The sequence below is a fragment of the Glycine soja genome, chromosome 16 (genome assembly GCF_004193775.1).
Source record: "Glycine soja cultivar W05 chromosome 16, ASM419377v2, whole genome shotgun sequence".
Taxonomy (NCBI): Eukaryota; Viridiplantae; Streptophyta; class Magnoliopsida; order Fabales; family Fabaceae; genus Glycine; species Glycine soja.
This window is the reverse complement of record NC_041017.1, coordinates 9,863,184-9,890,738: the sequence shown is the minus strand read 5'-3', so window position 1 is coordinate 9,890,738 and position 27,555 is coordinate 9,863,184. Positions and strand designations below refer to the sequence as shown.

General features: G+C 33.4%; 1 long non-coding RNA gene across 1 annotated transcript; it reads left to right on the top strand.

Moving 5' to 3' along the window:
• Positions 1–6,622: 6,622 nt before the first annotated feature.
• LOC114389226 lies at positions 6,623–9,548 on the top strand. Its single transcript, XR_003661726.1, has 4 exons — positions 6,623–6,806; positions 6,917–6,946; positions 7,123–8,089; positions 9,284–9,548. It is a non-coding gene; the product is annotated as an uncharacterized LOC114389226 (long non-coding RNA).
• Positions 9,549–27,555: the final 18,007 nt, after the last annotated feature.

Here is a 27,555-nt window from a genome sequence, read left to right as displayed (position 1 = left end):
AAAAAAAAAATCTATTTGATTTCTGTTTCAAGTTTTTTTAAAAAAAAGTTGCAGAAATTTTGAAAAAAAAGAAAGAAAGTGGGTGTTTGATCTTTGAACGCGAAATTGAGGCAGTTAGAGGTGTTTCTTTTTGCAAGAAAATCGTGGACCAAATCCCCTTATCTAGATTCTCCTCTGAATTCTGAGCATTTTGATATATAGTGGGCCTCAAACGGACAACCGTAGCAAAAGTTATGAGCATTTGAAGTTTACTGGTCATATCTATTATCTTATCTGTTATCCTATCTGTTATCTTATTTGTTATCATATCTGTTATCCAAATTAAATCTAATTTGTTATCCAAATCCAATCTAATCTGTTATCCAAATCCAATCTAATCTGTTATCCAAATCCAATCTAATCTGTTATCCAAATCCAATCTAATCTGTTATCCAAATCAAATCTAATATATTATCCAAATCAAATCAAATCTTTTATCCAAATCAAATCCAATCTGCTATCCAAATCAAGTCCAAGTTGTTATCCCAAATCAAATCTGTTACTCAGTCTGTGATAATTATATTGTCTTTCCTTTTATTTTATATTACCTTGTGTGTTTAATTTGGTCCATCCAGGAACTTAAGAGGGAATGATGTAATCCTCCCTAGGAAGGGACCAATCACTAGAACCATGAGCAAGAGGCTCCAAGAAGATTGGGCTAGAGCTGCTGAAGAAGGCCCTAGGGTTCTCATGAACCTTAGGGTAGATTTCTGAGCCCATGGGCCAAGGTTGGGTCCAATTATCTTTTTACATATTAGACTAGGATGTCATTATATTTGGTCCTTGTATATAGGGCTCCATATTGTAGGTAGGGTACCCTAGAAATATAGGATTTTTCAGCCCTTGTATTTTTGGGCACCTAGACTAGTTTTTGTATTAGGGGTAGTTTTGTAATTTCACATGCACTAAGTGGATATTTGATGTGTGTGGTTGGAAATAAATTTAATTGAATTGGTAGAAGCCCAATCCAATTAAATTTTAGAGGGGGAGGTGAACATTTGCTTACTACACCCCATTGCCACATCATATTGTCACACTTTGTGCATGTCCTTCATGCTTTTCATGCCTCATGACACCTAAGCACACTTAGTGGAGAATCTTGGAATTGATCTTGGATTAGTGGGCTGAACCATAACTAAAATTCACTAATCATAATTAGTGAAATTTTGGCTCCAAAGTTTGGCTCCACAAATTCAATTTCAAATTCAAGTGAAATTTGAATTTCCCTCCAATTTTGTGTGACACTTAGGCTATAAATAGAGGTCATGTGTGTGTATTTTTTTCAACTTTGATCATTTGAATATTAAACTTCAGATTTCAAAGCTCATTTAGAGCACAAAATTTTGTGCTCTTCTCTCCCTCTCCCTTCATTCATCTCCTTCTTCCTCCAAGCTCTTATCCATGGCCTCCTATGATGGTGAGCTTCTTCTAGACTCATCTTCTCATTGAAGTGGCGTCTCCTCTCTCTCTTCCTTTCTCCATTCCGCTGTCATTCATCTTCCAAGAAGCAAAGGAATTCATTGATGAAGAAGATCCTAGGCCTACAAGCTCCAATGGAGCTTGCATCAGGGAACATGAGTGGTAAGGCAAGAGTGAAAACATCACACAAAAACCTATACTGAGAGCATCAAACATGAGTGAACTACCATCAAAGAGAGAAACATGTGAGTAGAGTGTGGTGAGGTCCTGAATCTTCTTTTTTTAAATTATTGCAAAATTCTTTGTTCCTTAATCATGGCAGGAGCTGGTGACAATGGTGGTGTATATCATCAATTGGACGAATTTCAGCGCTTGTTACTGGACGCAATGACTACACAAATGCAACGTTTGTTGAACCGTAATCATGAAGTGCTCTACAGGCGAATAGAACGACTAGAGCACCAAATGAATTCAAATGTTGGGAGACCTTATGGTGGCAACAAAAAGGTCAATGATGGATCAAACCGAATAGAGGGGCAAGACAGAATTGAGGGAGTAAAACTCAATGTATCCTCTTTTAAAGGCAGGAGTGACCCAGACGCCTACGTTGACTAGGAGATGAAGATTCAGCATGCATTCTCATACAATGATTATCCTGAAGAACAAAAGGTGAAGTTAGCAGCAGCTACATTCTCAGACTATGCCCTTGTTTGGTGGAAGAAAAATCAAAGAGAGATGAAGAGAGAAGAAGGGCGGGAGATAGATACATGGATTGAGATGAGAAGGGTTATGCGAAAGAGGTATGTTCCAACTAGCTACAGTAGAACCATGCGACAGAAACTCCAGAGGTTATCCCAGGGAAGTTTGATTGTTGAAGAGAACTGCAAGGAGATGGAGATGGCACTAGTGAGGGCCAACATTGAAGAGGACACCAAAGCAGTGTATGATGGCTTCACCGACAAGATTTCTTTCCAGCACCATGACCATAAAATTATTCTTAAACCTCTAACCCTTAGAGAAGTGTGTGATGACCAAATCAGAAGGAGAGAAAAGAGAGAACAAGAGAGAGACAATAGTGAGGCACCACAGAGGAATAGAAAAAGGAAGGGTGATACACTTGAGAGATGGAGTGATACACAAGAGGGAGAAAGTGATAATTCTAATCAGTTAACTATTTATGTTTCTCCTAGTGTTCAACCCTTATTGCAGGAATTTAAAGATGTCTTTCCCATGGAGATTCCTCATGGACTGCCACCTTCAAGAAGCATAGAACATCAAGTTGATCTCCTTCCAGAAGCTTCATTGCCTAACAGGCCAACTTAACACAACAAGCCCCAAGAGACTCAACATAAGGATGCACAGGCCAAAGTTGAGTATGTGAAAAAATTTGGTATGGGCTTTCAAATTAATCAGGGCCTTCAGCAACAATTAATAGTCTTGATAGTGTCTTTGCCTTTGGGCCTTCATCCTTCTCCACTTGGGCCTTCTTCCTTCCCACTTGGGCCTTTAGCCTGTATTTGGCCAGTTTCAAGATTCTCATCACTAAGGATTCCTACACATGTTCATTCTAACCCTAATTGCGATAAACTCATCCCTTACCTCTAAGCGGGCTCACGTGTGTATTGTGACAGTGATAGCGGCATCTCTAGTGGTTTCTTGAGATTCCTCAAACTTTTCCTCTGATTGCTCTGATAGGGTTTCTAAGCGTTAGAGAGAAGGATAAGAGATTGAAGCCTCCATTCCACTGTCTACGTGTGATGCATATCTCCCTCCATAGACATTATTTTACATATCCCAACGGTGAAAATGTGAAGAAATTAATCTTGAACCACATATCAAAATTTCACAATAATCCAACGGTTAAAGAAACTAGGATTGTAGTTTTACTGAGATAGTTTTGGGTTTCTATGGGAAAAGAAAAAGCTATGATGAAAAGGGTATTTCTCTAAGCTTTGAAATTTTTTCATAATTATCAACGGTGATAATGTTTGGAAATGAGTTCCTAACCTGGTGTTAAAATTTCACGATGATCCAACGGTAAATGAGTTCGAGATCGTCATTTTTTTGAGACAGATTTGATGGTATGCGGGAAAAAGAGAGGGTTTTGGGAGGAGGAGAAGGGAAAACGAAATTGAGAGAAAGAGGAGGCGTAAGAAGTATCATCAATCTGAAAACTGACATAAGATGTCTCTATTTATAGTTAGGGTACTCATAACCTATTATTTACTCTTTTTATTTATTCTATTTTTTGTTTATTATTTTATAAACAAATACTCTATTTTATTTCCTATCAAATGAATAAATAAAATATTATTTTTATTTTCCATCAAATCATTATTTTAATAAAGTTATTTTTCCTAATTTATTTATTTATAAAAATCTCAATATTTTTCTGAAACTCTATTTATTTTTAAATAAAAGTTATTTTAATTTATAGACAAAAAAATGGAATGATACAGTAGATCTATATGAGAAATATGTTGACTCAAGCTCCTATGTTTGGCTACCATGACCTATATCTTGCACTTGATTGCTAGTATGATATTTTTCAATAAAAGCTCCTCGACTTATGTCCATGTCGCCTACCTTTTATACCTCAGCAACCTAACTGTTTTCCACAAGTACGCATGGGGAGTAGCTACAATAGTGTACCTCTATGACCATCGCTCGTATGCGAGCCACTATAACAACAAGCAGTATGGAGGTTAAATGACGTTACTCATGGTAAACAAATTTTATTATTATAATAATTTTCATTAATGTTTTTTATTATTGTAATTATTTTTTATTAATTTTTGTTATAATCATGGGTGTTTTTGCATTTTCCAGTGTTGGCTACAATGAGGCGAAGGCTTACAATGTTGATGGTCCACTAGCCACTAGATGGAAGCCATTGAGAGGTTTTGGGCTTGCTTTGCCGGTCAGGGATAGACTAGATGACCTATAGATGAATGTTGCCATTTGGTGTTCATATGAGGAGCACATGGGTGTGAGGCCTTTCACACAACAAACCTTTTTCTCTAATTTCGTCAGAAGCGGGACTGGCGTGAGGTATTTTCATTTGAAGAGGGTGTTGAGGAAATTTGGTCATGTGCAGATGATTCCACGCCATCTACCTCCCTATCCTTCTTATTAGCTTGTGACTAGGCATGGGCAGAGCGACAACAACATATCATTCCTCTGGGGATGTTGTGCCACCTAGGGTTCACCTTTGACTATCTTCCTTGGTTTTAGAAGATTTCCCACCCCCCTATCATTCCTCTAGAAGAGGGGTAATCATCACATGGTCTTGTATGTTTACCGCCCATCTCATGAACGTCACAGCCTGGTTAGCCACTAGCAGACTATGTACCAGGTGGATACTACCCTTTCCAGGTAATGCAAATTGGATTTTGTTGATTTTTCATTCCTAAATTATCACTAAAAAACTAGTTACTAATTGTAATTTTATTGCAAGATTGATTCCCCAATGGCATTAGGAGCTATGAAAACCTTGTTGGACCTCAGAGCTATGCTAGAGAGCACGAGTCATCATCAGGTTATACAATAAGCACTACAAGAAAATATGTAAATAATGATTGAAACATCAGTTTTTATGATAGGCAAATCAATCCCTATCTGGATAAGAGAACTATAACCTTATTCACTCTATAGTGGTTGATTCGACGACTATTAATCAGAGAGTGATTCAGTGGCCAGTAATTAGAGACTGATTCATTGACCGATATATCAAGATTTTCCTTTATGAAAAATTGTCAATCCATGGCTGGTCCGCAATGACTGATCTGATGATTGGTATTCATTAATTTAATACTGTGATTTAACGGCTAATTCAATATTCAATATTTTTAGTTGTGAAATCAGTAACTGCTTTAAGCTTTATATATATATATATATATATATATATATATATATATATATATATATATATATATAAATTCATTTATAGAAAAAAATTATCTAATAAATATATAAAATATATATCAATTCATTGTATTTATCAATACAATCAACCTAATAGTGTGAAGTTTGTTATATCAAAACAAGTATGGAGACATCCAAACAAAGTATCAACACATTTACAATAGCAAGTAACTATCTTAATAACTATGTATAAATAATACACCAATAATATGATGCATAACAAGTTTGTTTTATAATATATATCAAAAACACGTATCAACACTCATCCAATCCAAGTATCAAAACATTTATGAAAACGACAAACGACTAGTTATCACTACTAAATAAAACATTTATTACGACGCGTGAATTACGACGGTCCACAAAAACTGTTTTAAAAAAATATCCAAAATAATATTATAATAAATTTATTAATAATAAAAACGGTTATTTAAAAAATCGTCGTAATTCCTTTTATATTTACACTTTTTTTTTGCTTTTTCTCTCTCATTACAGTTGTTAATAGGCTTTTTCTTGTTATTGTGATTTTCTCTTTCTCGCATCGGGCAGCGCACTGGTCATGCTTCTTCCCTCTCTCTGCTCTTCTCTGCCTCTTTGTCTTCCCTCTCTTTGCCTCTTCTTTGAGTCTTTCTCTTCCCTCTCTCTACCTCTTTCTCTTCTCTTCATTTCCGATGTTGCCTCAATTCTCAGTAAAAGGAGTTCGTTGGTACCACACATACAAACGACGCATCCTTCTCTTTCTTTCGGCTTCAATTTCTCTCTCCTCTTCCTCCTCAACTCGATCCCAATTCCACTAGGGTTAGGGTTCCATCACCCTTTCCCCTTCTCAAGCTTTCCTCTTTTATCCGCTATTGTTTTCGTTTATTAATTGATCATTCTTTCTCGTTTTGTTCTTTTTTGGTGAATCTAGGATTCAATTCTGATGCGATTCCGAGCTTGTTAGATCCACGACAAGGTTTCATTTCCCAGATTTTTTTGTAAAAAAAATTCTTCCTCTATCTCAACTTTCTTACGGTAAGTCATCAAACTCTCAATTTTTTGGTATATTCCACTGTCGCTTTCTCTTCACTCTCCTGAGAAGCTAAGTTTAGTGTCATTATCATAGTAGTGGAAAGTTGATAGTTGAAACCCCTTCATGGTTGCTGAAGTTCATTCAATAATCACCCAAGTGAGTTTAATAATAATTGTTATTGAAGCTATATGTTTCGTGTTCATTTACAACATTTGGAGGAAGCAAAAAAGTGTCGGTAGCTGAAATTGACGCTCACAAGAACAAGACTTTGCCTTAAAATAAAGAATCAAACGCTTCCTGGATTGGGTTCTCAGAAAATTAGGATCTGCTGCTTCAGTGCTTCACTGTTTTTTTTGTCTTGAGGAGCACTTGGTGCAACTTTTCTTGTTCTACACAAGATTGAAAACAAGAGGTTGGGCACTGTTTCCTTTGTGTGTGTGTGTGTTCTGTGTAAATGTAATTGCTGGAATCATGCAGCATGAACTCTTAATGAATTTAATTTCGCTTATTGAAATCTTGCAGGTCCTCTGTTTCTCATCAATGTCTTTTGAGGTACTAATCAGATTTCTACTCCAAAGTAGAAGACATTTGGTTTTATGAATTTAGTATTCTTACAAAATGCTATGAGCACCATGTGATGTGGAATTTTATTTGAGCTTAATTCCATTTGAATTATGAAGCTATTTTTGTAAGTCTAAATCATGGAATACTACGTTCTTCTGGAGCAGGGCTGCGAATATAAAGAAAGCTCGGGGATCTTATTTTTCGGAGGAGGTAACTAATAAGGCTTTGTGTTCCATTCCTTGGTCTTCCATTTTCGGGGATCTTATCAATAAAATAAATAGATCCTCCATTTCTCCACTACCAATTGTTTACTCTTCCACACTGTAAGTAACTTGTTTTTACTTTTTTAATTGTGACAATGTTAAAATTTTTTTAAGCATTAGCTTCAAGGGAAGTGTTTGAATTTATACAAAATATCTCAGAATATATTAAATGTGTCTTAAAATATTTTAGAATATCTCTAAATATTATGTAATCAAATAGACATCATACTAAGGAAGTAATCTTGAGACTTGTTTCATAATTTTATTATGTTTCCTTATTTAGTCATTATAAGCAATTTTATTTTATTAGCATGTGTTGTGTGCTTGGGCTTGTTCTAGCAGTGCTTGGGCTTGTCTCTTGACTGTTTTTACATATATTGAAATTATTACTTAGACATGATAGTTCAAATGGCAAAAGGAAGATAGAAGAGAAGAACCTGGGGTTTTTGGTGTGTATTGGGAAGGGCAAGGACTCAGAAAGCATTAATCTGGTTCACACGCTACTGCACCTGAAGTTAATATTTCTTATTCATTCTTTTGTTATTATTATTATTATTATTATTATTATACTGTATTAAACTTTCCATATGTTATTTTATATTGATTATTGTATGTGAATTTTTGGTGGGTTGATGATTTATTTCAGTATTGGAAGCTAATGGTCCGAAAAATCCAAGGAATTTGTTTCAGGAATACGAGTGAATAGAGCCAAGTCAAGAACGTGTTGTACCAGAACATAACGAGTATATAATTTAATTCTACCTCTTCAATTCAATTGGGTATGTCTAATTTTCAGGTGGCTATGGAATTTTAGGCAAGATGGGCTCATAGAGCTCTTTGGCATGCTTCCTTGTGGCACATGCATGAGGTATGCTTCCAATTCTTCAATTTTTCATTTTTTATGCCACTGTTGATGTTTTTAGCAATATCTTTGTTATTTATTTCAAACATGCTATTATATTAATCTATAATATTACCAGCTTAAGTGAGAGAATTGTTTAAAATGATAGCCTGGCAAACTGAGAGAATTGTTTAAAATCTATAGTATTAATCTAGCGTGGCAAATTAATCTATAATATTACTAGCTTATTAAGTTATTCTAGCGTGGCAAATTAATCTATAGTATTTATTTTACACTCTCCAGGCCCACTAGCTTTAGTCTAGCCATTTCCACACAATTAAATCATGTTGACATTATATAAAAAAAAAATTCTTTTTTAGTTTTCTCTGATTTTTTTAAATCTTTTCAAACAATTTAAAACTAAAAGAATCTAAAATATGATTAAAATTAAAAGAGATTTTGAATAACTCTTCAAAAAAGTCAGTTTTTTATAAAACTATTTATTACTATATTATAATAAACACACATGGCTTATTATTTTACTAATAATATAAAGTATTTTGACTTATTTTTTATATTTAATTAAAATATTTAAAATAAACGAAAAATTCAAGACATTAATTCAGTGTTGTTAATATAACCATACCTTTATTGAATATGTAATTATTTTTACAGGGATAATAATTATTTTTACAGTGTTAATAGTTGGTTTAGGACTTGTTTGGGTAAATAGTTCAATAAAATATTTATTTCTCAAGTTTTTGTCTAATAGGAATCTATTTAACCTTTTATTGACAGACTTATTAGAATAAATTCAAAGAGAAGCTTGTTTTGATATAGATTTTTATAAACTTTTTAAATGAGTTTAAATGAAAGCCTATATAAAGACCATAAATCATTGTAGTATTGAATATGCTCTTTTATATTTGTAGCTAATGTATACATGCATAGATAAAATAAAAATCCATATTTGCAGATAATTGCTTAAACAACACCCTTGATGTTTAAATGTTTTAATGGATGTAGCTTTTACTTTTAAAATTTATCTCAACTTCCTCTCCAGTCATCAATATTTTATTTCACCATTAGCTGCATTGCTTCCATTTCTGATATCACGCGAGTGTGTATCCCCTTTTAGTTTTCAAACGAAAACAAGTTAATGCAGTTTATCTATTTTTGACAACTTTCAAAATTCTAATCAAATATATGTAAACTTACCAGGTACCACTTGATTTCCCAATGCATTTGAAGAGCTTCGCCAGGAATTAGCCAAGGTTTATAGTCTCCAAGTTTGGCTGCCAAGTGCAATGCACTGTTTCCCTTGTTATCCACTTTTCCAAATATATTACTTTTCTTTAGATTTTTCTTTTTGAGCAAGAAAATATATAAGTAAGTTTGTCTGTTCTCTACTGCCAATAGCACTATATTTTTTTTCTTGGCATCCATATCATGAACAACGAATGGAAACGAGTCAATGATTTTCTCTACCATTTCTGTCACACCGTTCTTTGCAGCTATTAATATCGGTGTCTCCAACACCTTCTTCTTTTTGGTGTTAATCTTTTCATTTTTCATTACAAAAAAAATGTTTTCATTTTTCTCATCTTCTTTTGATGTACAATCACAACAATAAATATTGAACACCTTCTTAAAACTTTTACCTCTTTATTATGAAGCATGCTTAACAAAAAAAATATTACTAAAACAATTTTTTTTTTATTTTTTTTTTAAAATAAATACATTCTAAGACGGTTCTTTAGAGAATCGTCTTAGAATGTCTATATTCTAAGTCGGTTGTCTTAAAACCGCCTTTGAATAATAATTTTAATTTATTTTATTTTTTTTAAAAAAAGAAATACATTCTAAGACGGTTCTTCAAAGAACCGTCTTAGATTGTCTAACTTCTAAGACGGTTTTCCAAACACCGTCTTAGAATCATTATTTTATTTTATTTTATTTTTAAAAAAATTATTTTCTAAGACGGTTCTCGATAAACCGTCTTAAAAAACCTTTACATTTTAAGACGGTTCTTAGAAAAAATAACCATTTTAAAATGTGTAATTTTTTAAGACGGTTTCTAAAAAACCGTCGTAAAAAATTTTAACCTTCTACGACATTAGCAATAAAGACGGTTTAAAACCGTCGTAAAAAATGCTTTAGAACCGAGGTAAAATAATCTTTTTGTAGTAGTGTATCTAGATAACTAAACCCAAAAAGTATAAAATCTCATCCAAATTAAGTATCAAAACATTTATAAAAGTAGTCACTAACTAGTTACCTAGATAATTACACAAAATATCTATCACTTTATATGTATTGAGTTTGAGTCAAATTCTAATCTAAGACTCATCCTCAAGGTCATTTGTTTGGAAGTAAAAGAAAGTTGCACTCGCGAAGGTAGAAGATTTATCTTTTTCATCTATTTTTTGAAAGAGCTTGTTGTCATATTGAAAGTATTCCATCAAGCTTTATATCCTTATTTCCAATTTCATCACCTCTAGCACGACAATACCTGTCATTGCAAGATACACGTTTTAAATAGATATATAAATGATTAACATTATTTGAAATAGAACATATTAACACACATACACAATATTTCCAAATTAACACATTTTTTCAATCTAACTTCCCGTAACACTGAGTATTACATGGGATAACCTAAATTTATCTATAACATAGGCTACTTATCTTATCCTTGTGTGAAAAAATTATATCAAATGCTAATAATCAGAAACTTATGCAAGTCCAAAAAAATGAAAACATATATTGGATATTAACAGAAAGCGTCATATCCATCTAGCAAATCAAGTGGCATAGATTCTTCATATTCCCTTTGTAAATAACACTAATGCAAGGGCACCTAAATTTTGTGGCATTTTATTATTAAGCTGTCCCAGATGGTTTGCCATATTCTGTTGTTAGCTCCCCAAACTGATAATAAGACAGCTTGTACCTAAATCATAAATGAAAAAAATATATAATTAAATTCATTATGTATCCATTTATCTCATGCCTTTGCATATAATATAAATATAAACAAATATGGTATGCTGAAGTCCAGAACAGTTTCCTTTTTATGTTCCATTTTTTAGTGTTTAAAAAATAGCACGTGATTCACACCAGGGAAGCATTTGGTTCACTTTAAGGATCTTAATAGCCACTTTAAAATAAAAAGAAAAACAAAATAGCTTCAAAATTAAATTAAATTTGATTGGTAGTTTTTAATTATTTTAGCTTCGAAGTTACTTTTTAAATTGAAAACAGTGTGAAAGTGTGTTCTTGGGACTTGACAGTCATTATTTCTGTATTGCTATACCAAAACCAACATACTTGTGTGAATACAGATTTGTTGAAATTTTAAGAGTGTGTTTGGATAGAGAATTCTAACTAAGAAAAGTAATTTATCAGAGAATTTGAATTTCTGTAGTCTAGAATTCAATGTTTGGATTTTTTTTGAAGAATTTAAAATTTTGGAATTTTAAAACAGAATTTTAAACAACTAAAAATTTGGAATTTCAATTTCTTTCTAAAAGGTGAGAAATTAAAATTCTCTTCTTATCGTCTTCTTCAAAAAACACCTTATGAGCTCGTGGAACATCGATTGAATGTGAGCGTAGAGGAACACGTATAACTAGCACACCAATCATATCTTTTTTTTTCATTCATTTTTTTCACCTTCATAATTTTAATTTTTTTATCCAAATACAAAATTTTGAAAATAAAAGAATTTCAATTGAAATATTTGAAATTCTTAAAATTTAAAATTTCTCAGAATTTTAAATTCCCCCATCCAAACACACTCTAAAGATAATTCAAATGCCAAGCCCAACTAGTAGTGCTGAAAAACTTACATAAGACAGTTCAACATCTTTGAAGCAGCTCCTTTAGCTACACAATATTCTCCATCGACAAGGTAATCAAGCTCCTTTATCATAGGAAAAACTCCACCACCAATTCCCACCATCTAAAGAAATCTTCACAAAAATTGGGAATATCATTCAAAAACATTGCAAGCATTGTAGAGAAATACTTGTAAAAATCAAAATAATGAAAAAATAAATCTACCTTAAGCTTTGCGATTGTTCCAGGAGAACTAACAGCTGACACAAAGAACCTGGAAGAGGGCTGCCAAAGATGATGACAAGAAGGATGGTAAAAAGGTTAATTATTGTACTATACATATTATTATTATTATTATTATTATTATTATTATTATTATTATTATTATTATAGTTTGATGTAATATGTACAGTTTTTTTTATGTTGTTTTGAAATATTCCTTTTGTGGTTCGATTACTTTTTTTTTTTTGTGTTCATCAACTATTTAAGCAACATGCGCTTAACAATGTAACAACAAAAGTCTCTTTAATTGATTCATAAAACAAACATTAACAATTAAAAAACACCGACAATACTAACTTTTCTTAAACAAAAAAACCATCATCTAATTTTAATAAAGTAAAATATGACTACACAAATTATCACGTATCAAAGTAATGATCTCATTAGTAGATATTCATTTCCTTGGTTTGAGTAGGAGAGCAAGCATTTTATCTAGAGATCGATCAAACATTGCATTCAACTCAATCAGACATTTGTTACTCAATACTAAAAAGATGAAAAACATTTTTCCCACATTATCATTGCGTTTAGGCGCCATACACACGTATTCAATGCAATCATCACCTACATAAACATGTTAATAGTAAAAAAGATCAAGTAAAATTTGGTTACTTCGGGTGGTATCCATAATTGTTCTCCTTAAAGCATCAAACAATATGCCCTCACTTATTGTGATGACTTTAGAGCCACTATGATATTCAAACAAGACTCCTTCATGTGATGAAATCATATCACCATAGCAATACACAACAACAAATACACTCTCCATGTTTTCAACAATATGGTGAATATCAACCAAAGGTGTTGAGTTGCATCAAACTCCTATTGGTATTTATATTAGATGATCTACTGTAATTTCTTGTGAGCCATAACAACGATTCAGATCACATGGACAAAATAAACGGTTTGAATTGCATCTACATTTATATTTAATATGGTTGGTATGCGTACAAGAAAAAAGTAATGTTCAATAATACCTATCATAAAAAGTAGTGCACTCAATCCATTATTGTAGTGTTAGTGTTCAATCAATAAAAAAATACCAATTGTATTTTTATTTTAAAAAATAACAATACAATTGAATCATATTATATTTTTTTCACCCCAAGTAGTGTAACAGACATGATTTCCATTGTGTTAAGGGGGTGTCAAAAAATAACAACAATCTTGATTTTGTTTTTATGTTTTGAGTGACAAAAAAATATACTCATGTAATTGATTGTCAATGAGGCAGTTATAAGGGGAATTAGTAGGAGAAGTTTGACTTGTATGGATATATGAAAGGTAAGGAAGATCGAACAAAGTAGAGGGGACTAAAGGACAATTCATGGTTTTTGAAAGGCCCCGACCCTGTGTTCCTATTTTCTGTGTTAAGTCTTTGTCTTCCATTGTAAATATGCCACATGGGTAATGATATTGTATTGATACAAGTATCTATAGAAGAATAATGTAGTAGATCTGACCATCAGTTAATTGGGTGATTTGAATCCAGTTCTTGTCATGCAATCATGCTCCTCTAGAGAAGATGGAAATTAATTCTCACTTGGTTTTTGCTAAGCTTCAAGCTGGTCATATTCCCCATTGATCAAACACTACTAAAACTATTGGTTTTTACGACACACTAACCACATCGGTCCTCCTAAACCAATGTGGTATAATAAGCAGTGACAATTTGGTAATTATAAAGTTAGCAAACAAAGACGGTGATGTACAAACCCATCTTTGAATTGTGGAATCATGACTTCGATGATCTTGGTTTCATGAAACTTGTCATCGTTGGCGCAACATTATAGTCACGTGCCTTGAACAACACTCATGTGACTCGAACAACACTCTCATGACCTTTGAATACTGAGTTGCGTGCCCTAGCCTTTGTCACTCTTTTTGCATCGTCACTCAGCTCTCCCTTCCTCAGTCATCATGACTCTGACTTACGGTGGTCATATTTAGCTCACACCTTCCGCGGCGACGCACCCATAGACTCTCGTGACTCAGCACACCCCTTCCAGTGTTCTTCCTACAATCTTGTGACTTAGCATACCCGTAGATGATCCCTCTTTTCTTTAAACCTGTGGAGTTAATTAAGTGGGTAAGAACTTAGAGGTGTGAACTGTTTGTATTGTATCTGTTTCCGTTAGTCACTTGCTGAAGTTAATGTTGTGATAATTGGTGAAACTCATATAGGTGAAGGCATAAGAAGGGGAGTTTTTGAGTGAAACTGTGGCGGTTAAGTTGCCCTGGCATTTGAAACAAAACATAATTGATGAGATCTTGCAGAGAATAAGGAGCTTGAATTCCAGTAGAACAAATATTGCTAAGGAACGAGGTAAATGTGAATGCATGTTTGTGAATTTTGCTAATAAGAATCTCTGTGAACATTGTTAAGCATCTTGTGTATTGATAACACTAGTTATTAAATATTGTGGACTTTGAATTTCGAAACACTATAATTTCATCTTAATACTGTTTGTCTGAGCCTATTTATTTTTTCTTAACCAATTTTTCATGTTTTAGTATCTTCAAGAAGCTCAACCTTCCTGGCATGCTTCCACCTTATTTGGTTAAGCTTCCTCACCTCAGACATGTGTAAGAACTATGAACACCTTAAAAATACTTCTGTAGTTGTTTAATGTTAAAACAAAGACATTTTTTTTTGTCTTAACTAATTTTGTTCCCATTTTGGTGGAACTTGTCACCTTGCCAATTGAAATGAAATTTGCTTTCATTGTAGTGATTTTGCTTTGAACTACCTAAGTGGTACGATCCCAAAGGAGTGGGGTTCAACAAAACTAACTAATATGTAAGTTCTTATTAATTGAAGTTTTCATCTAGTTATATGCCTTTTGTATTAAATATAGTTACTATACTGTGCTGCTCTCTATTTGTTAATCGTATATCAGGGGAAATTCCTAAGGAGTTGTGAAGTATTACCACTCTAACATACTTGTAAGTTTATCGATAAAATTTTCTCATTTATTTATTTATTGAAGATTTATGACTTTTAGTCCATTTCCTTCTCAATAGTGAAACTTCTGACTCATATTTCTTGTGCCATTATATGATTCTTGCACCAAATAAATTACTTGAGTTCAACTAAAAACACATTCTTATCAGATGTGATGTTTACTAAAGAAATTTGTTGTTTTAGTTCCGAAATGACAAGGTCACGACCCAAGGTCCTGGCTGATGAAATTGGTTCATGTTACCTTGATGTTAGCATTAATTGACGTACTTATGTATGCTTTTTTGTCATTGTTCCAAACACTTACAGGAAAGCGACCACGGTATAAGGTAAATGAAGCATGAACTTGAGAATTCTCTCAATCATAAATGACAAGCACTAGAACTCTCAGACTAGTAAAATACCTGTGTAGCTTTTTTATGTGGAATCTCTCTTTTCTTTCCTAACTAAAGATTTGAATCATCTTGTATATTTTATTTTTCTATTTTCATAGTAGCCTCAAATAATTTATTTGTATGGTTTTGTTCCTACAGGTAGATGGTGGATCTAATGTTGAGAATTTAAGCTTGCAGAACATTGAAGCTCGAATCAGAATGGTGCTAGCTTTCATGTTACCATCACTCTTACCTTGGGTTCACAGCAAACCTGGGTTTTATCTTGTTTTGGGGAGCTCCAATGTGGATGAAGGGTTACGTGGTTACTTGACCAAGGTATCGCTATTTTGCTTTGGATTATGCGTTTCTTTTTTAGGGACTTTATGTTTTTATTCCATTTCTTGTTTTCACTACTTGCAAAAATGTCAATTTATTTTTACTTTGCTTCTCGATTAGAAATATTTATACAAAATATAGATAATTTTTTTTACTTGCAAAAATGTTTTTATTATTTTATTATATTTATTCATTATTAAAAATATAGATAATTTTTATCACTCATTCTCAGTTTCTATATATAAACAATTATTACATCAAGCATATTGATTAATTACTATGCATGTTGCTAATTTTTTTACATTGGTGTTGACGTAAGCAACAATGTAGAAATCGAATATTTCTACGTTGTTGCTAAGGCGAGAAACGATGTTGAAAGAACAAGTTACTACATCGATGTTGGTGTAGGAAACGATGTAGAAAGTGCAGGTTACTACATCTGTGCCTCCACCAAAACGATTTAAAAAGTGCAGTTTACTACATCGGTGCTGTCGTAGCCACCGATGTAGAAATGAATGTAATTCTACAACGGTCAATTTTGGACTATTGTTGAAACTTTTTATTTTCAACCACGTTACATTCAAAAACGGTTACGCACCGATGTTGAATACCCACTTTGACCGATGTAGAAAACGCGCTTTCTAGTAGTGAAAGAAAACAACACATATTTCTACTGACTAAATATAGTTTTAATTAGGTTCTATTCATTACTAGTAAAGATGAATAATAAAGGTAAAGGGCACAGAGGTCAAGAAGGATTATTCTAGGTAATGATATTCATGAAGTGGTGGTAATTTCCCATTCCAATCAAATGAACTCCACGGAATTCTCTGAAATTTGTGGTGCAAATGAATGAATGATGTTGTTTCCAATTCAGTGAAATTTACACCATTTAAGTAATCCATAATTCTTCTACATTCTTGTGTTAGTTGAAACTTAGAGCACCACTGCACCCATACGCTATTGATCACCCAAAAATATCCATGGAAACTAGAGATGTGGACAAGCTTCAAAATGATGAATACATGATACAAGTTTTGTTAATGGAGACATCCAAGAACATGAGAGAAGAAAAACACCACATGTTAATGCTTTATAACCATATAGGACCCGTAGGGGTATATATCCAATACGTTTGGATCTCACTATTGAAAAAGGCACCTATTTTATAACTTTATTGTCTCGAATTAGAGTTGTTAAAGAATCCAACTGGTCTATGTTTTCTTCTAATTAAGTTGTCAAGCTTAATTTGAACAACTAGAAATGAGAGTTTTTAAAGATTTCAACTTATAGATCATCCTATTGGGAGATTACTAAGGCTATTATAGTCCTTAAAATTTATCAACAGAAGATTATGAGGCATCACCAATGGATTGGTGTATCTCCCAACAAGCTTGGAATATCTGTCAATGAGCTTCTCAACATTCAAGATTCGGTAGTTTTGAAAAATCAAAGGTGTGCGTCAAGTATGTGGAATGAATAAGATTGAGGAATTTTAGTCTCAAGCAACTTCAAGAGATTTTTTTTTTGGGGATCCAACAAGAGAAATTGTTTTGAAAAGAAAAAATAGAGAAGCAATTAAATGGTCGAAGCAATTACTATTACTATTGTCAATAAAGAAGACCCGTGTAATATATACCAAGGTATTATTCCATACTAATTTAAACTAGTATTCCAGCCTATATGATTACATAGAGTAAATGTTTATTTTTGTATAATTAATTCATAATCAATAAATATTTTTAGTATATAAATTATATTATAATTAAAGGTTATTTAAAAAATATTAAAATTTCCCGTTATATATATATATATATATATATATATATATATATATATATATATATATATATTAATATTTCATTTAGAGATAGGAATAAAAAGAACATATATAGTTTGAGATTGTTAAGAGTTTTTTTTTTGTTTTTTTTTTCTACTTTTGGGAGTTATGTGCTAAGTATACTTCCAAAGAAGAGAACATAGTATAAAAAATGTTAAAAGCATCTAATAAAGAGTAGAGAGAGACTACATGAGAGTCTCACACTCCAAAATTGTGGATTGTAGTTAATTTGCAATATAGAAGTAAATGGTTGTTTTTAAAGTCAATATAACTACTACTCTATTGATGAAAGTTATTGGGTATATATTTTGATGAAAATCCTTGCCAATATATATCTATTAGTGTTTTGGAAAGTGTATCCCTTGGATTAGTTTGTGTTTCGATCCTAGTACCTTCAGCCTCTATGTATTTCGTACTTGAGGCTAGGAAATTATGTGTCTTTTGGATCAATTTGTGTTTCAATCCCAACACGTTCAACCTTTACGCACTTCGTGTTTGAGGCTATGGGACTATGTGTCCTCTGGATCGATTTGTGTTCTGATCCCAAAACCTTTAGCCTCTATACACTTCATGCTTGAGGTTAAGAGATTCTATACCCTATGAATTAATTTTTGCACTACTAAAAAATATACATTTAACATTGCTAGGTTAACATCGGTTTTTTAACATCGGTTTTCAAAAAAACCGATGTTAACACAAACGCGGTGGCATATTTGTAATTAAGACTAGTTTATTAACATTAATTTTCGAAAAAACCGATGTTAACATCAGTTTTTGGAAAAACTGATGTTAACATTAATTCGTTAACATCAGATTCATAAAAATTGATGTTAAGTTTTGAACCTTAACATCGGTTATTCAAAAACCGATGTTAATATCAATTAGTTAACATCGGTTTTCTAGAAACAGATTAACAGGAAATCGATAACCGATATATAAAGAAAACCGATGTTGTGTTATAAATAAATTAAAACACAAAGCCCTTTTTCCCCCGCACACTCAGTCTCACAAACCTAACTTTTTCTCCCTCACCATCCATTTGCGACCTTGCTCATCACTTTTGTTTGGGACCTTGCTCACCATCCATTTGCAACCTAACCTTTTCTCCCTCACCATCACATTTGCGACCGTTGTCTCCTTCTCACCATCGTCGCCATTGAAGTGCTCCATGAGTTGGGGTTCGTCATTGTCGCAAGTTTAAGCATTCGTTGGAGTCTCACATCAATGATTGAGGTGCATGGTTGCTTCTTTTCTTTTGTCTTTGTTGTGAGCTTTTGCAAGCTTCTGGTTTTTCAACAGATGTTTTTATGTCACTGGGTCTTTGAATGACATTAAGGGAATTTCGGATAGGCCGTAAGAGAACCTAGCTACTTTGATGTTACTCCTTTATTCAATTTTTCACTTGCAACTTCCCTCTTTGATATGCAACTTACTCTATTATCTATAATTTTTCTTTCTCCTGGTATGAAATTGCTTGAGTACTGCTCCTTTTATGCACAAACACTTCTAGCCAGGGATGAGTTGAATTTGTTGTTGCTACTAGGTAGATATCAACACCCTCTTATTTTACATAGGCTAATTTAGCATTCTTGCTATATAAAAGGTTATCTGCTTATGAATAAAACACTTACAACTATGATTAGTAATTCAACACTTGCATCCCGTGTAATTTTATGCTCATAGGTAACCACTTGCATCTTGTTGCATGAAATAACATAACATGCTTCATATCTAGTATCTAATTTGTAGAGTCCAAACTATCAGTATTCTGTGACAAGCACTAGTTGACTAGGACTTGCAGATTGCATAGTTTTTGATCTGATAATCTCATATAAATGCCTATCTTAATATTGACCCATTGATGAACAACACTAGTTGACTATGACTTGTAGATTGCACTAAGTTTTGTTTGGAAATCTAGGTGTTTGGGTGGCTCTTTTTGAGATAGCAGGGTCAGGAAAATGGTGGTAGGTTCATCAATGGCATGATCAGTTAGGGTTCTAAAGGTAGGTCACTAAACTCATCAATGATGCTATGAGGAGAAGTGAATGGCACAAGAAACATAGTTATGGGATCAAGTTTGTTTTGAGTAGTAAAAGGAAAATTGTCTTAATAGAAAATGACATTCCTAAAGAAAGAAATGTCCCTAGTTTTTAGATCAAGTGTGATATATCCCTTAGTGCTTGACTTGAATCCCTGAAAAATAGAAGTAGCAGCTCTTGAGTCAGGCTTCTTTCTATTGGCATTTAAAGTACTAGAAAAACATAAGCAACCAAACACTCTTAAAGAGGCAATATCATAAGGAGTACAATAAAGTTTCTTAAGCTCATAAGGAGTTTTGTTAGCAAGAAAGGGAGTAGGTATGCAATTGACAAGGGTAGCAGAGTGAATTAAAGCATATGACCAAAAAATGGAAGGTAAGTTGGACTGAAACAACAAAGATCTAATAAAATTGAGTAAGTGTTGATGCTTGCTTTGTACAATGTCATTTTGTTGAGGGGTTTTAGCACAAGGCCCCCAAATATCAAATATATAAGATCAAAAATAGATGAAGAATGAAAGACACTAGAAGGAAATGATAGATTTTTCTGTTTTGAAAGATGACATGTTTGACATCCAAACTATGTATCAATAGTGAGAAGAGGGTAAGATTGTTTTTGTAATAATATTATTCAAACTGTGCATGCATGGGTTGTAGTAATTGTGTGGCCATTGGGCCCAGCTTAACAATTATAGGATCTATTTTCTTGTAGGAACAAAATAAATGAAGAAAAGCTATGACATGATCTATGGCTCCTTATTCAAGTATCCATTCACTAGAATTTGTCTTGTTTACACTGCTACTAATGGATAAAACATTACCTTTGTGTGAATGACTGGATCCAGTGATTGTACCAATTTGGTTTACATGTGAATTATTGTGAACTAAGCTTTGTTGCTGCAACAATTTCATAAAAGCTTTATATTGTTGAGAAGTCAATCTCATTTCAGCATTCTGTGTATGTTGAATTTGTTCTAGAACAACACTATCTCCTTCTTCCGTCTCTCATTAGGTAACTAATGTTAATTTGTGGGATAGTGGGAGTTTATATTTCTAAGTCAGATTTTTTATTTTATTTCTAGTAGCTTGTGTGACAACACTCATTTCAAATTTGGAAGGATAATTAGGTTGGAAATGTCTCCTTAGAGGTTTTTCCTCATAGTTCCCACTTCCCACAAAAACTGAGAAATCCTATTTTGTTATTCTGTCATTTGTGTGCTTTTTAGACGATACCTTATCCTAGCCCAGTTATAATGCTTTCTTTTCTCTCAAATGATTTTTTTTATTAGAAAAAAAGTAAAACTTTCACAGCCAAACTTGAAATTCTCTCTCTCTCTTGAGGTACATAAACTTAGTTTTGTAAATCATTAGATTTTAAGCATACTCAACATGTCCTCAACCTATAAGTGCTTCTTATATGTCCTATAATTTTCAAGTTATAATTTATACTATATAGCAACTCAAGTTGAACATACACAAATGTCTATACTTTGTACAAGATTTTGCCATTTCATAACTTAAGGGGCATGAGTGAAATATATAAGTGGATAAGCTCATATTCTAATATCTCTAGTATCTTCCGTTGGGATAAAATTATAGTTGATATACTAATAGCTTTATATGGCGGGATGTGTGTTACTGTTTCCATAGTTCTAATCTGTTAACCAGTAACTGTTTTGGATCAATCTTTGTCTGTGGATATATATCAGTTTAAGATAAGAAAATTTGAGGACATAAAGAGAAAATTACCCATATATCTCTGAAAGTAGTGAAACTTGTTCCTTATTTGGTGCATCAAGAATCTGATTCACACAAAAGAGGTAACATGCGGTTAAGTTCCATAAACCAACAAATATAAATCTTAACCCCTGTATATAATATATCATTGAAAATAGAGTATTTGTAAAAAATTGTATCAAAAGTCACAACCTGTTTCTCTGTGTTGTTAAAGAAACTTCCTAGTGACTGAAGACGGGTTTGTGAATTTACATGCTGTAAACATGGGTAGAGACAAGGCTCTCCAGCAACATAAGGGAGAGCATTGGGTGCTGTCGCTTCCTTTTTTTCTGTTCTTTTTCTTAAAGAATAAAAATCTTTGATGTTAGAGGATAGGAGAATAATTGTCTATATCTAAATCTGAAATAGATTTAATTTGTGTTAGTGCACAAGACATGACATAAGGAAATGATATAGTGACTGCATCAACATTTTTTTACTTGCTTCTTTTGTTCTTAGGCAGAAATCTAGTTTGTTAGCTTGACTTCTTGATTCTTAGATTGCATGACAATAGGTCCAAATTTGCAAATTGATTCTTAATTTCTGATGATATATTGGCAGTTTGTGGCTTAAAAACTATAGGTCCAAATTTGCAAATTGATTTTGCAACAATAATCCCTTGCTTTTTCTACTGTTCTTATATTTATGCTATCATCATCTGTGTTGATAATCTGTGTTGTCCCCCCATTGTTAATTTCAGCCCTAACTTAATTCCAGTTCCTAATATTTACCCATCATTGTTGATAATCTGTGTTGTTTCTTGCAGGAAGTAGCTGTAGAGGTGGTTCAAAAGTTGCAACCACGTGAAGCATCAACTGTGTTTATTGAGGTGAAATTTGAAGACCAAGGTATATATCCCATTTTGTTTTGGATTGCTTAGCCACCTTGTTAGTTGTTACTATAAATTGAATTCACTAAAAATGAAATAAAAACTATATGAGAAGTAAGGATTGCCTTAAAGTTTGTCTTTGATGGTACTCCTAGGCTTAGAATGTCATAGTCTATCTAAGAAATTAGGACCATGTCTCTACTTAAAGCAATATTTATAATTAGAGGAACAACGAAAGGAAAGGGTATATAAATCCCAACAACTGCCATGCTTTCCTAATTACCCAGCAGCTTAACCCACTACCTAGTTAATCTCTTTTTAAAATAATTAAATAAAAAATTGACAAGTATGAAAATAATAATAAATAATTTTCTTCTAACCACTATCCAATGACAGGTATCTGTATATTTAATTTCATCTAACGATATAAGACTTAATATAAAAGAACAACTATCCCTTATATAACAAATTCAAGAACTCCTTCAAAATTGGATGACTTTTTTCTTTTCTTTGTATTACCTTTCTTATAGGTATAGCCACAGATTTCCTTTCTTTTTGTTTGAGCCTACATATTAAATTACTATCTTTTTGTCCTTAATTTATTATTGAAGCAATTTTCTGGTAGCAGAATTTTCCAAAATTCAAAGGCTAATCCAATCTTGAGGCTTGTGTATCTCTTGTGACTGTGACAGTGCGAATGGGAACCCTGTTGCCTTTTGCGTGCAGCTGCCAGCAGCATCTACATACTATTCCAAGATTGCTTCACAAGTGATCCCTGTCTTACTGGTTGAGAAACCTTTGTTTGCTAACAAATTATTCCAATATTCCATTATTAGTAGGAAATTTTTTTACAATCTTGGTTAAGCCCACACAAAACTTGTCCTTGTTAATCTTCTTCCTCCTTGCTTCATATGATCCCTCTTGCAGAGTTTAATCATCTTCTCCACCTCTTTCATCTTAACTTCCTTACTCCCTTCTATGATCTTACTAGAAATATTTGCCTTAATCAATCTAAGCTTGGAGTGAGTAATAGTTATTCACACTTACAAACTTCAGCGGTACCAATTAGTCGAACCACCGAATCGAAAATTTCTAATAGTATATCTTGAAAATCTTGGCTATCTTACTTGCAAGACCTTCATGTTGTAGAATTGTCCTCTTCTTATGAGCCATCAAAACCTATTGGAGCTAATAAGGTACGTCGAGCTTTCCAACTTCATTTCTTCGATTCTATTATCAAGAATTTCCATATAAAAACATTCAAACTGATTTCAGGATATTGGTACTAGCGAACTTACTCCAAAAGTTAGTTCCAATCTAGAACATCTTGACAGAATTGAATTGGGTACTAAAATATATAACTTAAAGATCTTTCTTTATATTTTCTGGTAGCAGCCCATAACCTTTGTAAGGTAGAAAATACCTTTGTTGTTTTTTACTTTTAATATTATGCATCGTGATGATGAAGTCCCTACATTATATGCATTTATCATATATTTTTTGTATCATTATGATTTTCAATCAATTTCACTCTATTAGTTTTCTTAATTCTGTTTGTTCTCTTGGGCTCAAAGAGAAGGAAAAAAAAGCTAGTAATAAGATATTAAAATTCAAAAACAGCTACATATGGGTGGAAGTCTGTGACAGTTCTAAGCATAGCATCACCACGAACTAGGAGCTTCACATGAGACCTTTTGTAAGAATTGCCCATCCAAGTGGATCTTGTTTGAGGAACATCAATTTTTGAATCTCTCTTGTTGTAGAATATTGCACTTGTTGACTACTCTTTTTTGTTAGTTTCTTGCTAGCAAGCAAGTTGTCTATGGTAATCCAGAAAGACGATGTCTTTTGTTTTCTGGTGTTGACAATTGAGGTCATGCAAGTTTGACCATTTGGGGGGCATGTGCTAATTATAATTAATTAAAAACAGAATCAAATCAAAATGCCATAATCATATGATATTCAAATAACCCAGCCAACAAAAGAAAATAATTATACAAACACTAATTAAAAACTCTAAGCAAACTAAATGTATAGATACATAGATGCACTTCAACAAGTTCAGCTTTATATGCTTAGAAATACAGGCATTCATGAATCATGAAATTAACTATTGCTTCTTATTGTCTATTACTGCAACATATTGTAACCCACCATTGTTCAGTATAATCCAGCATCAACACAAGACTAGCCACAACTAGTCTCTGCTTGAAAAACACAGGTAAGCCTTGTACCTTTCAATCTTTTCTTGCATTGGCTATGTGGCAATTTAATTTCAACTTGTAGACTGCTACACATGTTGTTAGTTAGAAGGAATCATTTTTTTTATGCACAACAAAGATAAATATATATAGTAATCTTAGTACCAGAGGTACAAAGATTACAAGGAAGGATTGTGAAACAAATGGTTCCAAAATCGGACTTGAGACAGTCTGAAAAGGAACCAAAAATTGATTATATCAACATGAATTGACAGCCAGATACATAATAGATCCTATCCAAAGCATACTCTAAGATTAGAGGACCATTGATTATAATGGATTACAAAATGTGGCTCAAAATTTCTGAGCCGTGTCCACAACAGAAACAATGCATCGTCTAACAATTTATTGGCATTGAAGGTGCCATTGGAGAAAAGTAAGTTGTTCCTCTGCTTCCAAATTGTCCAAGTCAAAGCCAACCACCAACACCTCCATCTAGTAGCCCCTATTCCAACAACCCTACCAAGTGTATGTTGAAGGAAATGTAGTCTGTCGTGTTTTGAAACATACACACAAACACAAACACAAACATACTCAAACATACACACACACACAACTCACTCAATCATACACCACCACCAAATTTTATTTTCTTCCTCTGCATGTGATCATGGAGGGAGGCGAAGATCTCCACCAGCATCAGCACCACCACCTCTGTCAGAACAACTTCCCATTCCAGCTACTTGAGAAGAAAGAAGACCAACACCATTGTCTAATTTAAGGTTGTAACATAAACATAGTGTTAGCATAATCTGTTTAAGCACCACCTAAAAAAACAACACATCGATCATAATCTGTGCTCTTTATCACGGATTCAAAGAGAACTAAATCGCAAGTGTAACAACAGTATTAGATCACATTGTTGAAAAATTAAGGAATGAGGCAAGTTGGCAATAAATTTGTAGTTACTTCTCTTATAATAATTATAATTTTGAAACTGTTTCACTTATTCACATTGTATGACTGTCCTCACTACTATGTGTGCTACTTACAAATGTTTGTTACCAATTAATGTTTGTATTACTTGTTCACTGCCATTAAAAACAATTGATATTTGAAATACAAATTGTGTTCATGATGAGAGAACCTTAGATTCCCGTTTGAGACTGAATGTGATGATTCTTGCGGACAATTTGCATTAGTTATTGTATTCAATCTTGAATTGTCTGTTTGGACAGTTCGGGGAGACTAATATTTTTATGGTAGATTCATGCGTTAAGGTTAACATTATTTTGTTTAATTTGATGTAATTTTGATACAATGCATTTCTAGTTGTTCTCTGAGTGCATACTTAATTATCGGGAAATTATTTTAACCGATTTCATGTCGTGTACTTGGAGACCAATGCAAAATGCTGCCAAAATTTTGTTAAATTTAACAAAATAGAAGTAACCCAGATGTATGAAGCTACCATAAAAGATGATCTTCCTGAATGGGATAGGGCCACACCTATAATAAAAAGTGTGATTTTCATGCATCGAATAACTTTGTGAGTATCACTGAGTTATTACTCAGATGGATCGAAGTTGGATGAATGACAGTCGCATCAGCCCAGAATATGAGGAAGGCGACGAATAGTTCTTGCAATTTGCTTCAGAAAGAGGTCGACTAGATGGAGATGGAAAATATTATTGTCCTTGCATCAATTGTTTAAATGGAAGACGACAAATACTGGATGACATACGGGAGCATCTGTTGTGTGATGGAATTAAGAGGAATTATACAACGTGGATATGGCATGGTGAAATGACAGACATGCAGAGTGGGCCCCAATCCGAACCGTTTGATGTAGAAATGGGAGATCGCTTGGAGGATATGATTCGTGACCTTGGATAAGAGTCTTTTCAGCAAGCACATGCCCTTGTGTATGAAGGATTACAGAGTGACTCAAAGAAGCCTTACCTGGCATGCAAATGGGAGAAACTCTGATGGAATGGTTCGTTATCCGGCTGATTGCTCCCAGTGGAAGAAGATTAATGGTTTGTATCCAGATTTCGGCAAAGAGGCAAGAAATCTTAGGCTTGTACTTGCTAGTGATGGAATGAATCCATATGGCAATTTAAGCACTCAACACAGTTCATGGCCAATTCTACTAGTAATTTACAATTTGTCTCCTTAGTTGTGCATGAAGCGAAAATACACGATGTTGTCTATGATGATATCGGGCCCAAGACAGCCAGGAAATGACATTGATGTTTATCTAAGTTCATGGCCAATTCTACTAGTAATTTACAATTTGTCTCCTTGGTTGTGCATGAAGCGAAAATACATGATGTTGTCTATGATGATATCGGACCCAAGACAGCCAGGAAATGGCATTGATGTTTATCTAAGTCCATTGATTGAAGACCTGAGAAAGTTGTGGGACGAGGGGATTTTAGTGTTTGATGGGTTTCACAAGGAGACTTTTGAAATGCGTGCAACACTTTTCTTTACCATTAATGACTTTCCAGCATATGGGAATCCGAGCGGTTACAGTGTTAAGGGTCATCATGCATGCCCCATCTGTGAAGAAGACACAAGCTACATACAACTGAAACATGGTAGAAAAATAGTGTACACCAGGTATCGTCTTTTCTAAAACCTCATCACCCTTACAGATGATTGAAAGAAGCTTTTAATGGAAGTCAAGAGCACGAAACTTCAGGTGTTCAAGAGCACGATTGAAAGAAGCTTTTAATGGAAGTCAAGAGCACGAAACTGCACCGATATCGTTGACTGGTGAGCAGGTCTTCCAGCGGATTGAACACCTGAATACTGTATTTGGAAAGACCCAAAAGAAGGATAAAAGTAAGACTTGCATATGGAAGAAGAGGTCTATTTTCTTTGATCTTCCGTATTGGTCTGATCTAGATGTTAGACATTGTATCAATGTTAAGCATGTGGAGAAAAATGTATGTGACAATGTCATTGGGATGCTCCTTAACATTCAAGGCAAAACAAAAGATG